The sequence below is a fragment of the Rhinolophus sinicus genome, chromosome 5, assembly GCF_057876585.1.
Source record: "Rhinolophus sinicus isolate RSI-liver-muscle chromosome 5, RSI-T2T, whole genome shotgun sequence".
Classification (NCBI taxonomy): Eukaryota; Metazoa; Chordata; class Mammalia; order Chiroptera; family Rhinolophidae; genus Rhinolophus; species Rhinolophus sinicus.
In genome coordinates, this window is record NC_142505.1 from 23279079 (window position 1) to 23306810 (window position 27732).

General features: G+C 36.6%; 1 protein-coding gene and 1 pseudogene across 1 annotated transcript in view; both read right to left on the reverse strand.

Moving 5' to 3' along the window:
* RARB (retinoic acid receptor beta) overlaps positions 1-27732 on the reverse strand; it is a 670351-nt gene that overhangs the window by 394555 nt on the left and 248064 nt on the right. The gene's annotated exons all lie outside the window — the stretch shown is intronic.
* On the reverse strand, positions 21794-22942 carry LOC109454522 (heterogeneous nuclear ribonucleoproteins A2/B1 pseudogene; annotated as a pseudogene).

The following is a 27732-nucleotide window of genomic DNA, read 5'->3' on the forward strand; positions in this document are numbered from 1 at the left end:
GTTCCTAGAAGTAGAAAGCTCCCTTACTAGGAAAATAATGATTTCTTTTTTAAAAGTTCTACTTTGAATATAAAAGTATAAGAAACCATTCATGTTTAAAACTGGTAAATATCTAAATTGGGATACGGTGGAAAAGAAGTTAACACCACAAGATAAAAATGACAGCCCTTTTACTCTCTATATGAATTCCTAAATCTGTCACAGTCCTAAGGCTTTCAGCTGCTCCCAGACGATGGGAAGCAGGATTTCAATGGATGAGTCTCTGAAATTGGCAGATCATTCTCCCTATGGTGGCCACTTGGGAAGTAAATGAACTGGGTCAGAACAAATAGGTTGGGTGCTTCTTCAAAAACCACTAGAGATACAAGTTAAGCTAAAAACAAGCCAAAGAATCTAGAACGATTCTATTTGTGCCATCTTTACACATCTAGTATATTAAATTCAGATACCGGCAGAATGTATATTTGTCAGTGTCAATAGTTATCCAGGGAAAGGCAAATATCTTTGAGAACATTTATCAGTTTCCTGCCTGGTACAATGGGTTTCAGTCCACAGCACTTTTGAACCTTTCCTTAAAGACCCGTATCTTATAAGGATCATATGATAGACAATTTTTTTGAATGTAGAACTCATTCATTAGTGATTTTAATACTAATTTAGTTAAGTTTGAAACTAATGGATTTTTTTTTTTTTTGCTTATATATGTCCTCAGTTAAAAATACTGTGGTGATTTATGTAGAAATAGTATCTATGTTGACAGTTCCTCCATATAATTAATAACTGTAATAACATAAAATAATCTTGAACAGCCACCTTGATTTTCTTTTCTTAGAAACTAATATTGTTTTTAAGTGTCCCTCATGTTCACATCTATCAAGAACTAGGACTTGCATTGCAAATTTGAACACTGGGCTTAAAGTTTAAATAGAAACACTAAGAAGAAATGCAAGTAAAATATTTAACTTTTGCATTATCCTGTACACCTCGGTGTAACAAACATGGGGCAGGAACTGAATGAATGAGGGGTCCTATTTGAATCAATATTCAACTTAGAAACTGGAAGACTCTGTATTTTTTTAATATCTCAAATTATGGTGCTGCTTTTTAAAGGAAGTAGGATTGTAACGTGGGGGCAAGATATAAACAGCTAACTTTTAGTAATTTCTTCACGGATATGACTGCTTTCATCTATGCACAACTGTAATCTGAGCATTCCCCAACAGTCTCCCATCACCTCCTGACTTTTGACCATGCCAGATGTTGGGAAATAGCTTGAAAGACAGGCTTGTAGCTCCCCAAAGACTGGAATTCCCTATAACCCTAAGGTATATCATCTGAAGTCAAAACAAAGCCTCCTTGACTTGTTCTGCTAGAGTCTTTTATCTCTTCGGTTGCCTGACCATGCCTCCTCCTCTGAATGAGATCTCAAGTTTGATCTTAGGTGAAAAGAATGTTTTGAGTACCTTTACTCCTGTGTAGACAATGGCTATTTCAGAGAGTGCTAGTCTTTCAAAAGCAAAAACTTCTTTTAAACTCAACTAGCACTTGCCTTTTGGTCTTACAAAATGGTTCCATCTCTCAGTCATGCCTGAAGGCTGAGAAGACAGGGATAACTGGGGATTAGAAGGAAGAAATCTTTGGCCAACATTCCTTAAAAAATGTCAGTGGGACCTTAATGTAAGTATATAGCTTCTTATTACGCAGTCATCTAAATGGCAATAAACAAAGCTGCAGCTTTGGGACACTCACAGGTCTGATCGATCTTGCTCTAAGGTATTAATTTATGCTGCAAACACAGAATCACAAATTCAACAAAAATGTGTTTATAATTTATAAAGCTTTTCAAACTTCAACATCCACATAGAAAATAAAATTGTCTACTGAAAACAAAACTTTTTGCTTTCCTCATATCTGACCAAACTGATTTCCCTTTTTTTCTGTAAATCACTACAAAATATTAATACACAAACAACAAAACCAAACCCCACCGTATACATGACCAAGTATTGCTGATTTTCAACATTACCAAGCTTTTTAAAGGTAAGGAAGAGACAGAAATCACATTCTTTACTCATTTCACTATGTAAACAGAAAACATATCTTATGATATCAAGCTACATCCTTTGTGAGAAATGAGAAATTGTAAGCATTCCAACTACATTCAAAATACTTGAATTTTAAGTTCTTAAAGCTTATTTTCTTTGGCTATCTAAGCTAATTCTTTTAAATACGACTCACTTACCATGAACAGTCTTTTAAAATGGTAGAAATATTCAGTGTTGGAAGAAAATAATAGGGCTTTGGTCTACATGAAAAACTCTGAGACTAATGTACCTTTATCTGAAAGCAATGTTTGAGCACCTCAGCGATTACACAGTTTGTCTGCTGCTCCTTCCTTAACCGCCCCCCCCCCCCCTTTTTTTCTTTTTCAACAATTTAGGTCAATGAAATCTTTCACTCTTTTGTGCTCTCAGTAAATCTACTTGGTAGTCAACGCCATTAACATCTCATCCCGACATAACTCGTTGACTACATCTCTACTTCCCCATTGAACTATCAACACCACCAATCCCTTCCACAACATTCCTTGAATCCAACTTTTAAGCCAATGGTGGTTTTTCCAAGGCCCTATCTCTTCATCCCAAGCTCTCCCCACCCTTCAGTACTGAAATCAGTCTCACCGCATCTATTAAACAATATTCTCTTCTTATTTTAGCACACTACCCATTATATATATTATTAACTGGAGATATGAAGCACATTCCTATAGTCAGTTTTGTGCTGCTTTTTCTATTGCGGTCTTTTTTGGCCATTTTAATCATTGTCATTTAATTAATCTTGCGTTATATTTTCATGCAGTAATCTAATAATCTAGAAATCTAGCTGCTTCTGAAACAAACCAATCCACCATATTCTATGGGTTATGTTCACCAAAATACAAAATAGATACCCTTATTGAGGTTGAAAAAACAAGTGAAGTTTTCACAATAAGCCATAAACCCATTCAAAGGGGATCACATATGAATTTTTATACAATCATCTCTTAATTTGACACTAAGGGAATTTCTTTTCTTTTTCCCTGTTTTTTTTTTTTTTTGTTTTATTTTTCAATAAAAGCATAAATAAAGAAACCAGCTCAACCACAGGTGTCCTGGCCTTAGCTTTGCTAAGTATAAACCATGCAGTTCAAGCAGCACCTACCAATTTCAATAGAGCCTTCAATAAGCCCTTGGGATAAAGTTTCCTGTCATGACATATGCCAGTCAAGGGTTCAGTCTGTTCTTCTGGCATGCTGAGAGGTCAGTAGGTCCAACATACTTAATATTCTGGGGTTTCAGACTACACATTACTCATATTCTAAGAGGAATCAGAAATGAAGATTGCTGAATCCAAGAGGGTTGGGTCACAAAGGACTGTTTCCACATATGAATGTTGCTTATCCTTTCAAATGCCAAGACTTTTCTTAAACATTTTAAGTAAAACATTACAAATATTATACTTTACTGTTTTTACAAAAGGAATTTTTCAAAGATAACTTAAGCTTTTCCTTGATGGATTAGTTTCAACATTATGAATGCTATCCACGATACTGTGATAGTCTCTGGAGTTTGCCTTAAATGGAGTTTTTCCCCTTGGTAAATGGCTCCAGACTGGTATGTCCTTATAGTCTATTGTCTGCTTTTTCTATTTTATTTCCTTTATTATTTGTGCTTCATACACTGCCTGTCTCAAAATAAAAATGGCTTAATACAGCACTGGCTTTTAAAAAAGTCTTTGCTCTCTCTTTTTCTACCATTTAGCTTCATCTTCTCACTGAAATCAATGGATTTCTGGCTTTCCTGGCTGTCTTATTTTATGCCCAGTTGTGTAGGTGAGTGTCCCGGTACTGCTCAACCTACCCTCAAAATGTTGAGTACAACATTTTGACATTACCAAGAATCATTTGTAGTGTAAGCTAATACTTGTCATTCTAGATTTTTCTTACTTCTGTTTTTTGTTTTTTTTTTTCCAATTAGTGAATAGATATATACATTTCCTAAAAATCAGATGTCTGGGTAAGAAGGATTGCTTCTATGATTAACAAGAAAATAGAAATGATATGAAGAAGACTGTTTAGAATTGTAATGTCCAATATGGTACTCACTAGCCGCATGTATCTATTTCAATTAAAATTAATTAAAATGAAAAATTCAGTTCCCCAGTGGCTTTAGCTAAATTTTCAGTGCTTAATAGCCACATGTGGCTAGTGGCTAGTATATCAGGTCATACAAAAAACATGTGTACCATCACAGAAAGTTTTGCTCAATCGTGCTGCTTTAGAGGATTAGGGAAAACATGCTTCTAGTGTATTAAATTTAGACCATTAAAAAGAAAGGATGATGGGTTCCAAAGGACTTTTATTATGCCCATCCTAAATTCTCACTATCTTAGTTTTAAGCAACATAGAGTTTAGTCTTCATACAGTAACTTTAAAGTTCACGGAGTGAAAAATCCATTTATGGGGAAAAAGTCTGTGGAACAGCAAGAAAGCTTCGGATGTGTTGCTGATTTTATGATTCAGACGCAGTGAGAGGCAGTGATAGTTAAGATTCAATCCATCCTTGGCTACATTCTGATTCTTCTATGTTGGATACGTGACTGGAAAAAAGCATAAATCTACTTAAAAAGCAAAACAAAACACTCAATTCTAATTCAATGTGGATATTATAGATTTCTCCCCCCCCCCCCCCAAAGTACATTATTTTCTTGTTGGGTAGAATGTAGAATCTAGTTTTCAGGGAAATAAAATATTTCAGTTGACACTGGGAATCCACATATATTATCACATTATCATACTAGCTAATACCTTTGATTAGTATGTGCCAGCACTTTACATGTGTTAGTACATTTAATTCTTAGAGCAAACCTGTTAGGAGGGTACCTGGAATATCCTTGAAGAACAGAGACACAGAAAAAAGGAAGTAATCCAGGTTATCGCTAATAAGCAGCAAAACCTAGACAAAAACCCAGGCAGGCTAACTCTGAAACTTGTGTCTTCACCATTTCAATCTATGATAGCCTACGTATCACTGATAAACTTTTGAATTTTTGACCAGCTAAAAGATTTCATAATACACAGTTCCAAAATTCTACTAAGTATCATTCACTATTTCTCCATTGGCTCAGAAAACAGTTCAGATATTACCAGATCTCCTGATTTTCATTATAAGCAACAGTTATCACTAAATTAATGATTGGTAAAGTATTGATGACCAAAGAAGTTTGGTTAACAAAATGTTAGGCAACTGGCTTACTCCTCTATCTCTGCAAGTAGACAGGAATATAAAGACTAAAAAGCAGGATTGACAGGAATCCTCTTTTAAATCGTGGCAAAATGGCTTAAAAACAAAAACAAAAACAGTACTCCTCAGGAAATCTCAGTTTTTGTTTTTGTTCAACCTGGACTGTAATATTTAATTAACTTCACAGCTGGATCAACATATTGATGACATTTTGTACTCATTTTTCTTAAATGTTTCAGTGGGAATGATCTTTCTACCGATTCTTCCCTGTCCTTCCCCCAACTTCACACACACACACTTTTTTTTTTTTTTTTTTTTTTTAATCAGTGCTGATCAACTTTTCTATCTGGAAATGTGTGTGTTTGTGTGTGTGTGTGTGTGTGTGTGTGTGTGTGTGTGTACCCATCTTTGCGAAAAACTCTCTTTATCATATGTTCATGATGTGTCTCTTTGAATCCTTAAATGGCTGCTGCGTAGGAAAAATTAAAAACTATGTGGCTTATGTGCAATTATGGAAAACAATAAAAAAAGGTATAAGTTATAAAAGAAAGGCTGACTTTTATGATTAGAGTGAATGTTCTAGATAACTTAAGAGACATAATAGACACTAGGGATTTATCCTCAGTTCTGCCCTAAAACAAAGAGGCAGTAAACCACATGCCATTGATTGTAAACAACATAATTGTTCCCTTTTTAATATTTCTGCTGACAATTCCTGTCTTCAAAAGGGCGCTGTTGTGAGGTAGCTGTCATTGGCTCTGTGTGAATCTCAAAACCTGCATAGTAGGTACCAGTCTTGGCAAAAATTCTGACGAAAGTAGTGAAGCACTCTTTTAAGACATGCTGTATCACCATTGTTCTTGAGGACACAAAATATGATACTTTTGAGGAGACAATTGGTGATTCTGAGTTGAAAAGTAACTGAGAAGAGTCAGTCTCTAAATATCGAGAAATTTAGGAACATCTCTTAACCAATTTATTTCACGGATACTTTCCCTTTTATATATAGTTATGAGTGATAGATAAGAATCTATGCCTAAATTAAGTCTAAAAGAACCCTTTCGATAAATTAAAAATAAAAAATTCTAAAAATTCTAAATTAAGTCTAAAAGAACACGTTCAATAAAATAAAAATAAATTAAAAATAAAAATGCTAAAGCATAGCACCATGGTTTAATGCTAGTAATTTCTGTTCATTAGTGATACATAAAATAATGGTGTGTCTTACAGTGATACCATCTTAGATTTGATAAAATACCCTAACACAGTAACTCAGCATATTAGTCAGGTGAAGCTGAGATAAGTCCTTGACCTGTTTCTTCTTCTTACCTGAGTCCTTTGATGAATTACTTCACATCCCTGATTTTTAATTCATTATCTTTTAAATGAGGACATAAAAGTATCTATCACAATATTTTTGAGAGGATTAAATGGAGTGATTTAGGGTAAGCATCTTAGCTTAATGCAGAGAACAAAATGAGTCTATAAATGTTAACTCCTGCTATTATATGCGTTAATATGGGCAAGTCACAAAATTCTTGGCTGCTGAGTTTTCTTGTCAAGTTGAGTCTAAAATTTCTTGTCTCATCTGATAGGGCTATTGTGATATTCAAACACAATAATACTTATGCAAGCACAAAATGGTAAACTGCTATAACAAATATACTACTATCGTTTGTAATTATAGTAGCAATTAGTGTTATTAAAAACAAAGACTCCCCTCTCCCATGATTATGGGCACCTTGGTCCAGAAAGGATTTACCACCTGGATTCAAGCAGAGGTTGAAAGAAGGAAGAGATTGAAACCTTTCCCTGGGGGGTACAAGAGGAGGAACTGAGATTAGATCATCTCTAAGATCCCTCCACTTGTAAGATTTTTTGAAATTGAATATCAGTAAGGTTTAATGTGTTGAGATAATGTAATGCATCAAGACTGAGGAAGGTGTAGCAGGCAATTACTTGACTCTTGATGGAGCCACAACTTTCAGAACCTTGCTTTTTCTTTCTTTTCTTCAATCCATCCTGTTCCTAAACATCACCATCTTTGGTACCTCTGATCCCATTTCCCATTGTACCCCTCAATCCCAATTGAGCCTACGATTTCCTCTGGTTTTCTCTGTCCCAAATGTATCCAAGGCTGGAAATGGTGAGTAACTTCTCAGTTCAGTATTTGGTTTCCCTTAATTTGGGGCAGGGGTGAGGAGTGGGAAGGAGAACAAGTGTTGATTTTGGCACTCATTCTCACATTAGAATTGTAAAGGTGTTTTGGGTCTTGTCTTCTCTCCCACTGGCTAGCCTGGCAAATGGTTCTACCCTCTAACCCCCCTTGAAATATTTCCTATCATAGACTTTTGATTCTTGAAATCTAAAACCTTTACAAATATATTTTTCTTAGCAGATGAGGAACTTTGAAAAATTACAGCATGCCAGACGGGTTTAAATAATTCATCTGGTATGTTGAAGCTAATTAGACATGCAACATAAACACTGCCGTGATAAAAATGTACAGAAAAGTCATTTCACAAACAATATGACTATAAAACCCTACATCTGATCAAAAATGTTTAAAAAGAAACAAGGCTGTGCCAAGATTATTTTCCAAAGTCCATTATTTTTAGTGCAATATCTGTGGAAGGAGCCAAGTCACTGAAGAGCTTGATGTTTAAGAGTAAAGAACTCAAGCTAAACACAAAATGATTAGGAGCTCGGGGAAGGCATGGGTCTTAACTGGCTCTTCTTGTCCTTGGACCTCAGCTTATAAACTTTTCTCAGAACTTGGCTTATTCTGTACACAGCTCACCTTGCATAGCTTTTGCTTCTAATTTCTGTGCCTGACTTTCCCTTTAGACTTGCTTTTATAAAGACAAAGAAGTTGATTTCACAGAAAGAGAGAGGTTTGGAAGAATTCAAACCTTTCCAAGTATGTTGGGACATATTGTTATGTTATACGGAGTGGAAACAGGGATAAAGAATTTGTTCACTCAGAATATCCAGATCAGGCAGTTTCTATATGCAAAGATGGGACAGCAGGAGATAAGACGAGTGAGACAGGACTCTGGCCCCAGAATTACTGCAAGAAAGTTAAGACATTTCTAACAGTCACTGTAATAGGTGACAGTGCTCCTTGTTGATTTGTAGCAGGAAAAGCAAATGCCCCTATTATTATTATTATTATTATTATTATTATTATTATTCATACTAAGACTTAATAGGAAATGTAATCCCAGCAGCAAGAATGAGAGGAAAATACAAGGTGGGGTATTACTAATCTGGTCACAATTTTATTTAAAAAAAAAAAAAAGGAGAAAACCACCTGTAACATGTTCAGTCTTACTGGAAAAGTTGGGCAGGAACACAGCACCTTACAACATTCCTTTAATCTCTAATTGTCAAAATTAGTTGCTGAAGGTGTCATCCACCTAATACAATACAATTCTAATCACACTAGAGCTGAGAATAAGAAGGGAAAGCTAATCTGAGGGGAATGTGGCATTTTAGCTGAGCTTTCAAAGGTTAGTAGGGTTTTGGTAGGTTCTCCTGCAGGGAGGGCATTCCAAGACCTTAAAAGCACTCAGCAATGACTGGTGCTACTAAAGGCCCAGTTGCTTTGTTTCCACACCTGGAAAAGAACAAAGTGGACCAGATACACAATACGCATGTCATGTGCTTGTTTGTCCTATCATGGCCACATCCTGGGTGGGAAGAACATTTTGCTTTCAGTTTCCCATACTCAGGTGATAAAGTCAAAACAAGGCCTTTAATAGGCAGATATTCCAAGCTGAGTTTTCAAATTCTAAGATTCAATTATGAGGGTTCAGTGAAGGAAAGACCATATAAAGGAGAGTTCCTGAAATGAAATCATGTAAAAATTAATTTTTAATAGGCAGGAAATATTGCTAAACGATTTCTAATCACTTTCTTCCTCTATTACTCTGTGCCAAAAGAGTAGGTAACTCACACCAAAAAATGATCACTCAAACACGTAGGAAGTTAGCAAATCCAACCAAATGTAAAAACATGCTTTGACTTAATTTTTTTCTTTTAATCAATCTCCCTAAAGCTTGAAGTTAATTTATAGTAGTCATTATTTCAGTCATTCAACAAATACTTATAATACTAACTATATGCCAAGAATTAGTCATTGCTCTGATCTTTTATTTATAATTAAATATTTTCTGGCCTATCATCTAGACAAATTGAAGGGTTAAAGTGAGCAAGTTTAAATGCAAAGAGCAGGACTATTAAACCTACTTCATCTGGGTCTTGAGATTAGTTATTTTAATGCAAATAGAACCTACATAATCTAATTCTAAATGTGCTGGCTAAACATATTTATACTCCAGACTTTGTTTTAAACAAATGGAAGCTCAGGAAAACTGAAACCATTTCTTTACAAAGAGACACACTCTATTGATACTTTAAAATATATATTGAGGACGATAAAACATAAGTCCATGTTTGTATGAAAACTCAAAAGTAGAAATCATGTTTCTAATAGTTAAACACAGAAAAAAATTGATTAAAAGTGTGGAATAATTGACATAATCCTTTCCTCACTAAACTTATCTGCTGCTTTAATAGTTTATCCTCTATATCGAGTAAAACAGCATGAAACATATGGAGTGCAATACTAAAAGGAGAAAAAAGTATTTATGAAAACACCAAATTCTAATTCACTAGATTTATATGATGGGTTAAACACTGTTCTTTTTTTCTTCTTCAAATATTGACAACTCCTCATTAGAACCTATGTTGAACCTTCTCATCCTATCGTCTATGTCTGTTAATTTCTGTTTTATATATTCCATCATTGTGTCTTCCTCAGGTAATTATGTAATTTCTTCATCTCTAGCTTCTCATCAACTAACTCTCCTTTCAGCAGGTTCTAATCTGCTGAGCACCCCATCCATTGAGTTTTTATTTTTAATTATTATAATTTTTAATTTGATATGTTGTTTTCTCTATCTCTTTCTTAAAATTTCCTCGAGTCCTTTATTCTTTTCTCCATACTTCACTTAGAACTCATCTGCATATTTAGTTGCTTTCAATGGGAAGACTGTTCTGGTTGTCTAGTTCACCAGGGCCTGCCTCTCAGGACTACCATTTATATCACATTCTACGTAAAAGTATATGTCTGAATTGGTGCTCCTGGGAACTATTTACACAACTAAAATATAAATGATGATGCCATTTACATGGATTGCAAAATAAAGTCTAACCCTAAACTTACCATTTCATAGTCCCTAGTGTCCCCAGAAATATGTCTAGGTACTTTACATAAATGACTTTAAAACCTCATTATAACAGATTCTTATTTTCATGTTACGGGTGAGAATAAGGAGGCTCAGAGAGGTCCAGGGACTTTCTCAAAGTCATGTGACTATAAGCAACGAGCCAAGATTTACATGCTGACATGGGAGACTCTGAAGTGCACATTCTTTGTACCACCTGATATGGAATCAATTATTCCAAGGTAGGTAATTCTTGCTTTCTGGGTGTTGGGTTGTCCGCAGATTAGAACATCCTATGCTGAGGACAAAGGCAGCACGTTAACACAAAAGTGACTAGAGTACTCCATTCTGCCTGTGACCAGAGACCATGCTAGCCTTAGTTGACCCTTTAGCAATTGCTTTCTCTATATCCCCACACAGCAGGCCTAGAGCTCTGTCGGCACAAATGCATTATCCATCGTGGAGAGACTTTATTAGGAGCGCCATTTTTCTGTAAATTTCCCCAATGGCGCTTTTTTTTATCAACTCATTTGAGTTTCTGGAAATAAAAGTTAATGATGTTATTAAAACTCAACACAGAAATGTACTATTCTTTATAATAAAATATTTTTTAAACCTTTAAACTATACATGGTAATTTCTGTCTCTCTTTCCTAGAACAAGAGTACTCAATATCAAACTGAAAAATGGGGAATGTTTTGATCCAAGGTGTTGGTTTGTTCCCCTCCCTGCCTCCTTCCTTCCTTCCTTCCTTCCTTCCTTCCTTCCTTCCTTCCTTCCTTCCTTCCTTCCTTCCTTCCTTTCTTTCTTTCTTTCTTTCTTTCTTTCTTTCTTTCTTTCTTTCTTTCTTTCTTCCCTCCCTCCCTTCCTCCCTCCCTCCCCCTCAATATCACCCCCACCACCTACTAAATGACAGGCCCTCAAAGAGCTTATATTCTAGTGTGATGGTGGGAGCCAGAAAATAAACAGAGACATAAAAAGATACTTTCAGTCAGTGATAAGGGCTAAAAATGAAATAAAGCAGGCAGTCGAAATGTATAGAAATGGGGTACAGTGACTTTTCAAAGGGCCTTGAGGGACTGCCACTTGGAGGAAGAGACCTGAAGGGTCGGAAGGCACTGACACTGTCGGAAGAGCCTTTTCGGCAGAGAGAAGTGCCAGGGCAAAGCTCAGAGGGAGGAAGGAAATCGGGGTGTTGTGTTCCACGAGTGAGGCTCAGTGGGGCCTGGGACAAGATGAGAGAGATGTGTAGGGTCGGAAAAGGTAGAACTTTTATGTCATAGTCATGGGTTTGGATTTTATTCTGAGTACAAGTGAAGCTGTTGAGTGATTCTAAGCAGGGAGTGACATAGTTTGATTTATACCCTACAGAGATCACCTAGCTTCTATAAGGCAAGAGGAGAAGCAGGGACATAAGTTAGGGGACCCTTTTAGAGCCCAGGTGAAAGATGTTGATGGATTTAACTGGAATGGTATGGTGGAGATGTAGAGAACAGGATGGATTTGGGGTGTATTATGAAAGGTACAGCTGACAGGACTTGCTGATGCATTGAATGTGGTGTGTGAAGGAGAAGAAATGATCAAAGATTTTTGTTGCCTTGAGGAGTAATTCTCAGATGAAAGAAGCAACTACTGAATAACTTACCTGAGCAATTCTGGCAAGTCATCCAAAAAACAGTGCCTCAGGGAATGGAGAAAACTAGTCAGACTGTAAATACAAAGCTACTGTTCCAATGGTAAATGATCCAGTTTACCTTTCAGGAGATGACAGTCATCACTTAGAGCCTTGCTATTTAACCTGTGGTCTGGGGACAGCAGCACTGAAATTGCAGTCTCCATTCCCACTCCAGACCCTCTGAATCAGAATCTGCTTTGGAACAAAGGAATCCCAGGGGATTCCTCTACACACAAGGTTAGAGATGCTGTGGCAAAGAAAGGTTCTAGCTAATTGGAGGCCTCGTCGTTTAGGAAAAATACAGAGGTACCAGGCTTATTTAGCAATCTTTACAAAATAGAGGTTACTTTTACTGGAACCACAACAAAACAAAACATTAAACCTAGCTCCTACAAGCTTGCTTCAAATCTCCTGACTTACCAGATTTCTTTCCCTTTCTGATGGTCTTCCTTTCCAATCATTTTAGTAATTGTACACAAGAGAATGGAAATCTGCACAAATCTGGTTAGCAGACTTCAGGGTCTTGTAATCAGGAATACTGCTCTCTGGTAATATTTTAAAGGAAACATTGCTTTCTTCAATTATAAATAGAGGTCATAGCAATTTCTGCACAGACCCTAAATGTTTTATGATGTTTTTAATGAAAAGAAAGCAAAGGAGCTAACACTTCAATATATCACACACACCAGAGCAGCAAAAAATTATAATAAGAATCTATGTACTTAACTATAATTTCAACAGGCAGTGAACCAACTGAGAACGGATCCATTTATATATAGCTCATTTCTCACTTGAGTTCAGGGGAACGTCACCGAGAAACGCACTTCCCTCAAAATCCTCCTTGGAGAAGTCACTAAAAACTGTACACAAAAGCCATGTGTTTAAAAACAAAATCAAGATGTTTTCCAGAGCGATGGTGCTGATACCTCTGTATTGGCTTGCACAAAGGTTATTAATCAAAGTTTGGAGAGAATCAAAGTTCAATTCAAGTCAACAAATATTTATTGAACGCCTAGAACAGGCTTCTTTGAATTATGTGCATATAGAGCTACTGAAAGTTGCTGATTGAGGAGTTTTCACATTGACAATTTCAAAGACAAAAAGAGTGAACTTTCTTTAAAACTTAAAACGTTCACAACTATAAAGATTTAATCCTACTTTTAGAGTACTAAATTTACTGTCTTCTTTCTCCTTTGTTCTTAAATATCTGAATCTAGCAATACTGTTGAAAGTCCCTTCCTCAGAGAGATCATTCCTGCCCACCCAACTGAACATCGATTTTGCTCTTGCTACTCTCTCTCATATAAATTAGTTCTTTCCTTTCACAGCAATTAATACACGCTCTAATTTTATTTTGTGTGTCTTTATTTGCTTTCATTCTGTCTTCCCATTAGACGACTTCTCATGAGAACAGGGGCTGGTCTGATTTGCTCTTCAATGAAGACATGCTGCCTAGTGGAGTACCCTTTCAAGCAAACAATAAGCATTTGTTGACTGAATACATGAAAGTGTTCAGCTGTCAAAAACTTTTTTCTGTCCCACTGATTACCTCCTTCTCATTTCAGATGCCCTGATTAAAACTAATCTTTCTTTAAGTTTATTATTTACTTAAGAATACTACATATGTCTGGATAAAGCACCTTTGTTTAAAAGAGAGCCCTCTAACCCTAAATCTCAGCTGTCCTCATCATTCAAGAATCACGAACTATTAGAAACTTTTTACGGCTTTATTTAATGTCTGATGTTCCTCATTTAAATCTGTATGTGGAACTCAGTAGAAAACTAGATGATCTTCACCAAAGATTTTCGTCAGTCACTAAAAGCTAAACAATAAAGTCTAACATGTAAGTAATTAGTACTAAAATTCCCATGAAAGTCATTTGTCTTTTCTATATTAGCCACATGAATGGTATACTTCAAAGAAAAACAAAATCAGAAACGACTAATCCATTAAAAAATACATAAGGAATTTAGAGGTGACCTAATGGAATGATCCCAGTTTTTACGTGGACTACAGGACAGCTGCAGCTGGTCTAACAACTACTAGGAAGGTAAGAAAACCGGTGGTCCACAAATAAGGAACATCAATCAAAGGAAAAGAGAAGACGAATAGCTCAATCTACGTTTATCTCCAGGTCAAAACTTCAAAGCTGAATTTCAGTGGATATGCTTAACAGGTTCGCCAGGAACAAGACAGAAAAGTTAGGAGATACATTCAGAAAAATGTCTGAAATAGTCCATTTTGCTTCAAAGGGAAAAAAACATTCTGTAACGGTTGATTTGAATCCCCAAATCTATTATGCTTGTAAAGGTTGTGAAGAGAGACTGCTGTGTACATTCCATAAAATTGCTAGTAAAGGATTAAATATCTATTAATGTTCTAAGTGCACATTTTCACTATACAGTGATAAATATTAAAGAAAACTGGGGAACTAGAGAAATAAAGGACATCAAAGGACCATTGCTAAAATCACCAGAGGTCACTGATTAACTTATAATGGTAAAAACGGGTAGCTAAATAAAATTTGTCTTCTACTCATCAGTTTAACATACTTGCCTGCCAAGATTACTATAAGGAACTTAGGGCATTGATTTGAAAAAAGGGGTACCAAATGCATTTAAGATAAAAAAAGAAAGCTTAATTACAGTTATTTATATTCTCTACCTTTCCTCAGATTTCATGGCTGAATAATCAGAGGTCTAGGGCTAGGAAAGACTTTGAAATGCCATTTAGCCCTTAACATTGCCAGTGCTAGGACTCTTTCAGCTTTGTCAAGTCTCATTTGCAGTGGACTTAGGTGCTTAGCATTCAGCATGGTCCTCCCTGATTGACCTACATAGTTTAAATAATTTACTCTACTAAAGGGGTGTATCGGATTATTCAAAAGTTATCCTTCATACTCATTGGTTCAAGACTGCAATATTCCGACCAGTAAGATACGAGAAGATGTTTGCTATTGGCTTTTTCTTGGAAAGTTATAGAGAAAGTCACGGGAAAGGAGCCTCTCTCATAGCCATATGAAGAATCAACCTTAAAACTAAATCAACATTACAGATGGTAAATGGGAGAGATGGAAAAAAGGAAATCTAGATGACATGGATGAATAGCTGGATCTACAAACGCTAAACCTGTAAGAACAGTGGTTATAAAGAGCCAGACTATTAGTGGATGTCAGCAGCTCCTTACAAGATGTTATAAGAAAGAGATGGGTTCAGACAAGAAGTTCCTGGTGTGAAGCAGAAACATGAGAGAATGAAGGCAATCCAGCAGCTGGGTGCTAGATTTACATGATTGGAAAAGGTAATACAGATATTTCTTTCCCTCCAAATTCTGATGTTTCAAGTGGCTTCAATAGAGCCACCATTAATGTGAACGAGAGACATGGTTAGAGCACGGAAACTAAAAAAAGTAGAGGAAATATGTCTAGCAAAGAACACTGAGTGCAGTTGCTGGCACAAGAAAGTGGACATAAATAGATGAGAAGCCTACTACGATTTGGAGGAACTTGATAGTGCCAAAAACCCCACAGGACTAGACTGCAATGGCGGTGAGTATTTAAGCTTTAAGTGGACTCTTAGTCCCTCAAAGTGACACCAGCAGAAACTTGGTTGTGTAACAGATGCCCTAATGTCTACCTTAAATAAAATAATGGAAGATAAGGACAAGAAAGGACCTGTCAGTGGATGAAGGCAGAGGCCACAGAAAATAGTGGGCAAGAACGTTTTAGCCAGAAAGCAGAAACAGGCTAATCAAGAAACTCCTGCCAATCCCCCCATTGCAAGGTCAAAGTATATTCCCAATGCCCATGCAGGAGAATTCCACTATTGCTGTGGAAAAATTCTTTTATTTAAATGGCAGTTTTTTTGTTTGTTTTTAATATAGTTATACTTGTCCTTGAGTTGCCATTCTGTTTGTACTTGTGTTGTGTGTGTGCGTGTGTGTGTATGTGTGTGTGTTGTGTGTGTGTGTGTGTGTGTGTGTGTGTGTGTGGCGGGGTGCTGATGGTGTACATGACTTGCTTTTTATTATGTAGCTGCCCAGTCCAGGAGGAGCTAACTCCAGGCCTGATGTGATGCAAATGACTGAGTATCACCAGAGATCCTGGATTTGAGGCTGATGAAATAAGTGGTTGGGGACATTGGATTCTTCCCTTGGGGAAGTGGACAGTGTTCTTTAATTAGCCAGAGGGTAGACTATACAGAGATTTAACTATCCATCAAATTAATTCTCTTTTCTTCCTAGCTGCTCAGACCATGATCAGCTAGTTATGTTACATTTCCCAGCCACAGTAGCCATTACTTATGACCATTTATCTAAGATCTCACTAATAGAACATGAGGAAAGTGATATTAGAGTACCAGATAGAAACCTCCAGGAGAGTAGACTTGCCTCTCTCATACTCTCCTTTCTCTTGCAATAAGCTTGAGCATGGACACACCTTCAAGAAAGCTTATACCGTGCATTTTACATGCAAGAATGCCCCAGGGCAGAGGTTCCCAAACTTTCTCAGTTCATAGCACCCTTAAGTCTAAGCAATCTTTTCACAGTGCCCCTAGGCCAAAATAAATATCTAATGGTTTCATTTCCAAGTAGGTAGGTTCAAGAAACTTAAATACGCAAGTCTTAATTATCTAGCAGGCACTTGAAAAAAGTTGAGATAGAAATATCCTTATTCTTATATAGACATGGTTATTTACTAATGAGATTTATGCATCTGTTGAGCTTTAAGTTCTCATATACCATCAACCTCATTTCCTATTCAATGTTGAGTTTTACACAATGCTTACTTTTAAAAATCACAACTTTTTCTGAAAAGCAAGCTTCACAAAGACACGACGTCATCGAAAACAATGTAATGTGAGATCCGATATTGAAACTGATCTAAATTGCATTTTGGGTTTCTTTGTTGCTAATGTTCAATTTGCATTATCCTAACTAATACATAACTAAATTCTTGGCTAGCCTTCAAAGAAACACAGGAAAACATCATGCTGAATTAGAATGAGGCATGGGCTTATCTGGCACACTATTGCCTTACTTAGGGCTGAACTATAATGTACGAGAAAGAACATGGAAGAACGTGCAAGCTACTCTCTTGAATGTAACCCTTCAAAAAGTACCATGAACCTCCAAATGGTCTCCGAATACTTCTAGTGCTACCATCCCTGGTCCTCTTATCAAACGATAATTCTGGAATGTTCAACAGATAAACCTTGAAGAATGAATAGGAATTGAATAAATTATTTTGAATAGCTTATCTATTAACTCAATAAATATTTACTAAGTACTTACTATGTACACATTACTACTGAATTTTAAAATAAATATAAAATGCACAGTGCTATAACACATGGAATATATTCTTTGCAAACTGTTCATAGGAAAAACAAATCCACATTCCTGTGACAGATTGAATTCTAAAACCCCACTAAGTCAAAAAGCAAATGTCTAGTGTTTTCAACATCAATCCCTGAGAAAAAATATTAGATTGGCATGCTCAGACATTTTTCTTATGGACTATATTCATTGCCCATCTTTACTGGGTAGTTCACACATTGATTAGCAGTAATATGTTTTGTTATTTTTCAACTATTAAAGTTGAATCAAAGGAGCTGTTTTTTAAAATAAACTTAAATATAGATCTAGAGATTCTGAGAGCTGAAGGGAAGATGAGCAAAGCTCTTGCTTCTCTGACTTACTCCTGGTAGTTTTAAGCCCTCTTTTGCCTTGCGTCTTCCACAAGCTAAAATCATTAGCTAGATCCCAACCTGAAAGTTGTCCCTTTGCACTTGGGGAACTCTGCTCTGCCCTTCAAGTTTAAGTCAAATATGGTCTTTTCAGTGTAGCCTTTTTCACACCATTTCCCAGAATTAATGATCCCTCCATCCTTTAGGTTCTCCCAGCACTTTATATACAAGCACATGAATTCATATATACATACTTCTGTCAGACTACTTTTTAAGTTATATAATCATTTTTGTTTGATATATTTATTGGGATCAGGGGTTGGTCAATTTTTCGGTAAAGGGTCTGATAATAAACATTTTAGGCTTAGTGGGGCAAAGGGTCTCTTTTGCAGCTACTCAATTCTGCCATTGCCATGGGAAAGTAACCAGAGACAACTATATGTGTGTGTGTATATATATATATATATATATATATATATATATATATATATATATATATATATGTATATATATGGTTTGTTTCAGTACAACTTAGGCTGTAGACCAGATTTGGCCAAAGGGCAATAGTTTGATGCTCTCTGATCCAAATTTTGAAGACATGAAGCCCCATATTGCTTATGAAGTTTCCTAGTCAGATCAATTATCTTCATGAAATATGTTGGGTCCTTTTTAGCCATTTCCCAAAATTCTGTGGGAATTCCTAAAGAATAGGATTCATTTTTACTGAAAAATTTTGAAAAGGTCTTTAGTTAACAAAAATATAGCTCACGTCAATATGAAGTGAGTAAACTATATGTTCAAGAAATCATACTCAATTGGGCACACAGATGTGTTTTCTTTGATCTATCATGTTGACCCATACAGTGTCTTATATGTCAATTGATTGTTAATATTTTAAAATAGATATCTTAAAAATTTAAAAAGGCTATTTCTTATTTTTCCTAACAACTTGGAAGACTTAGCCATATTCTGGCTACCTTCACTTGTGGTGACAGTTAGTTGGGTCTGAATAGTAGCTCCCTTTTAAAACAAGCATGTAATCTCCAGTTTTCCATAGTGACCACTACTCTCCAACATTGAGTGTGAGGTGTGAGTGTTGGCTGCCATTTCCCTTACATCTGCCCAGCTTCTTTTTTTTTTTTTTTTGCATTTCTTGTCTGGTTTCTCTCCTCTTTTGAGTTTACAACACCTAATATAGGTATTAACAATTCCTGGGTGATTTCAGACCACAAGTCCTTCACTTTCCTTGTTCCCACCCATATTTTATTCTTTTCCTGCACATTCAAGGTAGGAATACTAATTTCTGTGGTGAATCAGTTTACAACTGCACGCACTGAAGCTGGAAGGGAAGGGCCTGAAATTCTCTATCTATTCTATACAAACGAAACAATCACTTTTTCTTTCCTCCAGCCCTGGTTCTGTCTTCCAAACGTTCAGTCTCCCAGGTTATCTTACTTAATTTAATTTAGCTACTTAGATTCTTCTTTTGAAAAAAGCAAATGCTCATTTACTTTTCCTTGATAAAATATAGGCACCAGCTACTAAGCAGCTTAAGCTCTAGTAGGAAGTCCATCTGAATGTTTATAGCAGTTACTTGCTGTACCTGAGATATATAAAGATAACTCCCTTACTCTTGGCAGAAGAGCATACGTCCTAGTGATGGCTGCCTCACTAGTGGAGTTGGGCTCAGTTATACCTATTCACCTGTTCTGCCCTATGTTCCGCATTTGTGATATGGATGGATTGGGTCAGTGCATATACTTCAACTAGGATCAGTAATAGCAGCCAATGTTTATTGAGCATTGTCTGTGCCCAAGACTATCTTAAGATCATTTCCATACCATATTATATTTTATTTAATTCTCACAGACACTCATGGAGTATATACTATTATGTGTCTGATATATCCGTGACACAAAAAGTTAGGTAATTTCCCAAGGTCAAATGGAGGAGCATGGATTTCAACACAGGAAATACGATATCAAAGTATATTCTCCTGACTGATGACCCCCACAGACTCCTCCCTCACTCTTATTAGATGACCATATAGCAGAACAAAGCCTCTTGTCCAAACATGTTCAAATACAAGGTATTGCTAGCAATCTGCTAATTCAGCTATCAAACTGAAATCTAATGAATAATACTACATTCCAGAACTACCCATATTTTTGTTTAGTAATGAAAAAATCAATACACATTTACTATTCTTAGGCTTAAAGAACCCAAGATATTGCTAAAAATTTTAATGGAAACTTAAAAAATTACACTATATTTTTTTCAGCCTACACAGAATGACACTACTCAAAGCTTGTTGTTCTCTGGATACTCTATTTGCTGAGATTTTTATTTTTTATGACCAAAGTGGGCATTTAGTTACAGCTGCTTTAAAATTTTTCTGAGATAAAGATTAAAGTTGTACCTTAAAACAGGGAACTCTGGGACCTCTATTTCCCATCTGTCTGTGTTATAATGGACTCAAAACGACTTTCTGGGGAGGATCTTGGGTTACCTGGGACCACTCCTACGGCTCATTGCTATACAAAACCACCTCTACTGAGGTATATCTCATAGTTAAACACCTCGACTTCTACAAAAGGGTATTAATTCTCCCCCTAGCTTGGCTGAAAAAGCACCTGACTTCGCACTTCCTGGAAAAACAGGGCAGCTGTCCTCCATGTACTTCTCAAAGAATATAGCCTTAAATTCATTATTGATCCATCAATCTCTTTTAACAACTTAAAAATCTCTTTAAAATACTTTGGGGGATTCCCCTAAAGCTACATCTATTTCTTAGAAACAGTGAAGAAATTACGTTCTTTCCTATTTTTACATCCCCCCCCCCAAAAAAAAAAATAAATAGAATGTACATCTTACCCACTTTTCTTTGTAAAAAGTTCAGGCACCTCACAGACACAAGGTAAGAAAAGGATACTCCACATTCCATCAGGGGCTTGATGGCAGACCATCAGAAAGTGACAATCTGGACCATGTAAGGTCGAATCTGATGGAAACACTCCCTTCTTTCACAGAATTGATTTTCAATTAATTTTGCCATGGCAGATGCACTGGTCCATATTGAGGAACTGTATAGGAAAGCACTGATAAGGGTTATCACTGTGTTTGTTTCTGATGAGGATGTCATTCGTGACATTATATGGTGTCTTTCTGAAAGACTTATTGGAGAAATTTCTCTTTGGTTTCAATATCAGGCAGGATGGGGTTTCTCCCAGTAACTGGCTTCATTTCACTTATGAACACTATGAATCATGTGTGCCTCGTCTCTTGGGCTGCTGAAATGCTCAGCATCCAATGTGTGGCCCTTCTCTACAAAGAAGGTCAGACTTAAGTGATGTGCTGGTCCTGTTCCTGACTATCACAACCTTCAATCATCATCTCTTTCCTTCATCTATTTATTTTTCTTTCCTTTAAAATTATTTTATTAAATCATAAATGTACAATGGCTTCTTAACTCCACCCGCACTTAAATTTTTTAAAAGAAAAACGTTATGTCTTATTACACCCTGATCCTGGCTAATAGCTTTTCAAAACTTTGAGAAAAATCTTAAAAAAGGTTTCACATGTCACCTGAAATTTACAAACTTAACATTATCAAAGAAGGAACGCTTCTACACTCTTATGAAGACCACTAGAAACAAACAAGAATTAAAAAGCTAAGAAACTGTTTCAAAGGCATTTTTCCCCCCTACAATCCTTCCCCCACAATAAGATAATGTTATGAAATAATCCAGTCCATTCACAAAATGGCTTTCTGCATCTGCTCTGGTGTCTTCCGCCATATCGCTGCATAGTTATGCATGACTGAGATAAGAGTTTCCTTAACATTGTTATTTCGATAACGTAAGCTGTTCTGTTACCTCTGGGCTCTCATCCTCTCTTCTTATACAGTGAAGCCCATGGAAGATAGGAAGAAGTTCAATATTGGCTTCTCTCTCCATAACTCCAACTTCCTCCACTTCCTCCAGCACCATAGTTTGCTCCACCATACGGTCCCCCTATGTTTCTGCTACCACCAAAATTTCCAATCTTCATTGGACCATAGTTAGAAGGTTGCTGGTTATAATTTCCAAAATCATTGTAATTTCCACTTCCATAATTTCCTCCTCCATAGTTGTCATAACCACCTCCATAGCCCCCACCCTGGTTGCCATAGCCTGGTCTCCCACCACCATAGCCTCCCCTTCCTCTTCCGTAACCAGGGCTACCTCCAAAATTGCCTCCTCCAGGTCCTCCTCCATACCCATAATAGCCATTCCCAAACCCACGACCACTTCCATCGCCATCTGATCCTCCTCTAAAGTTACATCCTGGTCCTGGCCCCAAATTTCCACCACCACCGAGAAACTCTCCAAAACCAAAGTTGCCTCCTCTTCCACTTCTAGAACTTTGGACCTCCTGCATTTCTTGTCTAGACAAAGCCTTTCTTCCTTTTGCATTATGCATTATGGCCTTTTGCATTATGGCCGTTGATAGTATGGTGTTTCTGCAACACAATCTTATCCACAGGACCGTGGTCATCAAAAGTAACAAATCCAAAGCCTCTTTTCTTTCCAGACTGCCTATCAGTAATGATCTCAACGGTATCATTTTTCCCATATTCTTCAAAGTAATCCCTAACATGCCGTTCCTCAGTATCTTCTTTAGTCCCACCAACAAATAGCTTCTTCACAGTTACATGAGCCCCTGTCTTTCCAGATTCCTCTCTTACAACAGCACGTTTAGGCTCAACCACTCTCCCATCAATTGGATGAGGTCTTGCATCCACAGCACCACCAACCTCAGCCATGATGAAAACGTTACAAAACTAAATCCTCTTGATCTTTTGCTTGCAGGATCTCTCATTACCACAGTCTGTAAATTTCCCCCACTGCTTGTAGTAATTCCTCTTACTTTCTTCTGTGATTTCAAAGTTCAAGCCACCAATAAAGAGTTTATGGAACCCTTTTCTCTCTTGTCCCTCTCCAAAGAAACAGTTTCTAAAGTTTTCTCCACCGCGGACTCAGTCGCTTCTGCTAGAGGGACATGAGAGAGACCTCTGCGGTGGAACATGAACCGGCCTGGTCCCGGCGCTGCAGTGAAAACTACCGCGGCTGGAGAAACACCTCAAGGGGCACCTCAGCACAGCAAACCAGCGTGGCGGCTACTCTTTAACCACTTATTTTGTTATACTGAACAGATTGTAGTAATACATTTTAACAAGATTTTCTGAACACAGGAGGGTAGGAATAAGAATTTAGTTTCTTTAGTATTTTTCCCTCCAGTGACCGGTTCCATTAATGATCCAGTGGCAACCACTAAAATCCTAAAAGTCATACTGACACCCCCTATTTCCACAGTTGATTCTGCTTTAGATTAATCCACTTAAAACTCCACTGCCACTGCCTTGGTCCAAGCCAACAGCATGTCTCCCCTGGGCCACAGCAATAACTTAACTGGTTTTACTCCCTCATGTCTAATCGGTTCCCCTACCCAACCTATTCTCTGAGCTTCAGCCATTCTGGAAACCCTATGCTGACTTGCCTTTGATCTTAGGATAGGGTTCAAACTTCCTAGAAGAACTGCCAAGTCCCTGGAAAAGCCGGAATGATCACTTTTTAAAATCTAACCTATGGAACAGCTCTTACTTCCTCAAAAGTACAATGCTCTCCCATCTTTTGGATATTTGCACATGCTGTTTCCTGTACCTGGAATACTCCTATTCCATATTCCTGGCTCGCTTTTACTCACTTCTCAGTTTAAATGTTCCCTTTTTTAGGCAGGCTTTCTTGGCATCTTAGATTTGGTTATGCATTCCCATTACATGCCTCCAGGAGCAGTTATTTGGGAAGTTACAGATTATTGTATTTGATTGCAGTTGCTGATCGGTTAGTCTGTCTTCCCTACTGTACTATAGCAAAGGGACACATTTCTGTTCAGTGGTACAGCCCCAGTACCTGGAACTTTTAGGCACTTAATAAATATTATAGGCATTATAGGCACTTAATAAATATTGGTTGAATGATTGCATTAATGAGATAAATCCCATTAAAGCACCAGAAATGAGGAAAGGCCAATATAAGATTCCTGGCTAGTATATCTTTAGTGCACTCACAAATTTAATGAAACAAAATGCAAAGTTGCTCTTATTTTTATGTAAAAGAAAGTCATTACATTTGCTTATTCCTTGTCTGTTTTCTAATACTTTCACCTTAAAATAGGAGAATTCACACAAGCATATATCATTCATAGGTTTATTCCTTATTCAACTGTAATAAATCACCGAGGGTAATAATAAAATACAAAGTTAATCTTCAGAGATTTTTTCCACTTATCAAGGGATATTCTGCTATTTAGACTTAAAGGTAGATTTAGCTGTCTGTGTGAGAGTAAACAGACAAGAGAGAAAACTACCTAGTAATTTAGAGATACCATTTGCTTGCCAACATCACTGGTAGCCTCAGAGTCCCCTTGTGATGCATGATATCAATAGTTTCTACCTTTTCACTAAAATAAGTTGTGCTTTTACCTTTTCTGTACATACTAAAAGACAAGACAATATCATAGACTTTTATTCTTGGGCTGAAAGTATGTAAGTAGACCTAGGATGGACCAATAGGTACTTTTGGCTTTACTTCATTTTCTACGTTCTTAATTCTTGTTCATTCACAAATTCTAATGAGATTTTCTTATTTGATGCATAAGAAAACAATGTAGTTTTGAGTTTCATAAAATTCAGACAAATGATTACTCTTACTTGTTCCAACATAAATATTTTAACTCAAGGTTACCTATAGAGCATTTCCAAACTAGTTAAAACTCTCAGTTACTTGCAAATGGAGATTAGACTCCCAGGTTGCTACAGATCTCAGTTTCTCAGAGTCAGCTGCATCTCAGGCTGTACAGAAGTTGCTCTGTGCTCTTCTATAGTGACTTCTGTTACTTGCAACCAAGAGAATCTGAACTAGTAGTGCAAGTAAACTCAGCCAATAAGGTATCAGACACATGGGTGGTATGAAATACAGGCTGTCACAGAGAAAGTAAAGAGAATCACTTCTTGAAATCATCTATGTGGGAGAGAATCAGGGTGCTCCTTAAACAGAAATGAAAATTATTTTCAAAAATGAAAAACTGAAGAATACTAAGCATAATTAGAAATCCTGATTTCTTCTGCATATAAGTTCAGGTCAATTAAGTAATCATCTTTTACACATACACATGCACAAACACTCACCAAGGTGTTATCTGTCCCTTTCTAACTACTGTATTTTATAGACTTAAAATGTTATTATCAGTAAAGCACACTTTTTTATGTACTGCTAAGAAACAAACAAACAAAAAATTGCCAGTTAAATGGTTATACAAGGCTTTCTTACCACTTATTATTTTTTTAATTTTATACTTCTTGTAATGGCTCTTCTAGGTTTAGATAGGCAGATTTTTAGCATTTACCATTCTTATGTATAGAAAGAGAGATCTGAGCTAAATACATAAGGTACTAGGAAAAAAATCTTTATATTCAGAGTCCAACCCTTTCAAATCCCTTTTCAATTCAATCTTTGATAACTATGCATTTCTTAAAAGACAAGCATTTCTTAAAAGAGTGCTCCACCATTATCTTTAAGCTGCCAACTCTCACTTGGCAAGTTTTCACACTAGAGTTTTCTGGATCTTACCAGAAGGTGTCAACAGAATGTGGACAGACAATAACCTAATCTTCTTTCCTCAAATGGTCCTTAAATGGCTGTCTTAAATGTCAAGAAGGTATGGTTGTCTAGTCATGCAACTAGAAATAACAACCATGTTCATGCATGCAAAGAACGGCAGTTATGTCACAGCTGCTGCCAACCACAATTGTGAGATGCCATAAACCGTAAGCTATATTCTGATTTTAGAGATACTAGAATGTGTGTGTGGGTGGGAGGAAGTGTATTTTAGAATCAATGAAATACATTGTTAGAGACTCACCCCAAAATGCAAAGTAAAATCCCTGTAAGATGGTCTTGATCATTTTCACTTCTTCGAAAAGAACTATTTTAATTCAAGGATACTTTTTAGAGCATTCCCAAACTAGTTAAATTCTCTCAGTTGCTTGCAAGTAGAGTAGCTTAGTGGTAGAATAATCAACTCAAAATGACATCTATTCCAACTGACTGCTTTGGGCATATGGTTTTTCTTCTTCTTTTTTTTTTTTTTTTTTTCAAGGAAGGCACAGCTCACAATGGCCCATGTGGGTATCGAACTGGCAACCTTGGTGCTACCAGCATCGTGCTCTAACCAACTGAGCTAACCGGCCACCCCTGGTTCTTCTTTAGTAAAAGGAATTTCACCACAAGCTGTCCTGACCCAAAAGGAGGCAGACATTTCATGAAAGGTGATATTTTCCACTTCTACCAGCTACACAGAGATGGAGTGGATAAAATACAATAGACATGAAACACAACTGGTTTAAACAATCATTGCCCTACCTCATCCCCACTTCCTACAAATAATGAAGTTGATGCAAGTCGCATTCGTTTGAAACATCCAAGAAGCAAACTAGTTTAGTAATTATACAGGTTGACAAAATACTTTTCATACATTACCTTTAAAATCTGTCAAATTTTGTGTTAATTCACAAGCTCCCTCAAACACAAAATCTAGGAATGATCCTAATAAATTCTAGGGAAACAGGACAGACTTTTCTGTCACGGCAGCTCCCTTACACCCATAGTCTTGACCCTGGGCTTCCTGGGGAGAAAGGGTGTTGCCAACACATCCAAACTTTCCTGTTCTCCACTCAGTGTCCTTTCTTCCTGGTTCGCTGGCCACAGCTTGTTGCTGGGGACTTTTTGGCTAGGGTTCCACATATCACCCTTTAATTCAAGATTCTTTCCTTAATCTACATTCTAGCTGGGTGGCAAGACTGTGAAACCCTGGGTTAGCATCAGGCTGAGAAGTTTACAAGGACTTGAAAGTAGCACTTGGTGGAGATTAGCTGGATTTGCCAAAGTGAATGCATGGGAGAATTAAGTGGTAGCTCAATTATTAGCAGGAAGTTGTATAGAAAAGAAAATAATGCAAGGTATTCTCTTTCTACTAAATAAAGCAATTATCTTTTAAATAAATTATCTTTTTAAAAAAAACATATCTTTTAAATAGATCAATTAGCTCTTATATTTGGAAGATGACTTGATTCTTCAAATAAGAAAACAAATACCCCAAAATATTTCCATTGTACATTTATTGCTAAATTAAGGAAGACTTGGTTTTAGGGTTGTCAAAATAAACGGGATATGAAAATTTAGACTCTTAGGATATTTATATTGATGCTGAAATGTACCCAGAAGTGATTTAATTTCCTTATAGATCTCTTCCAAGAGAAACTGGGAACATAATGTGCTCAAGCCCAAGAAGAAATTCTGAAGGGAATGCAGAAAAGAAGCTCACTGCTAATTGTAACAATTGGTACCAGACCACATCAGTTCAGATAATAAAAATACAAAAGGGGAAAAGCAAGGAAATTCTCAGTGAAAAATGGGAACAAGAAGAAAAAGGTCAGAACAAAAATAAATGAAATGACAAATCACCTTATAATGTGATGTGTTTTAAAATAAATGGCAAATCAGGACAAAACCACATGAAAAAAAACTGTTCTCAATGATGCTAAATATCTATCAAGAACATCACAAAAAACCGACATTTACTAGATAAAAACAAAAATACCCTAATATTTAGAATCTGAGAAAAAACATGGATGACTTTAAAGTCCCTATAAATTTATACAGTCAGGCTGACATGACTCTGCATAAAAAACCAATATATCAAGTATCAATTTCCTATATACCAGGGTTAGAAAAAAATAGTAACTCTTATAAAAAATG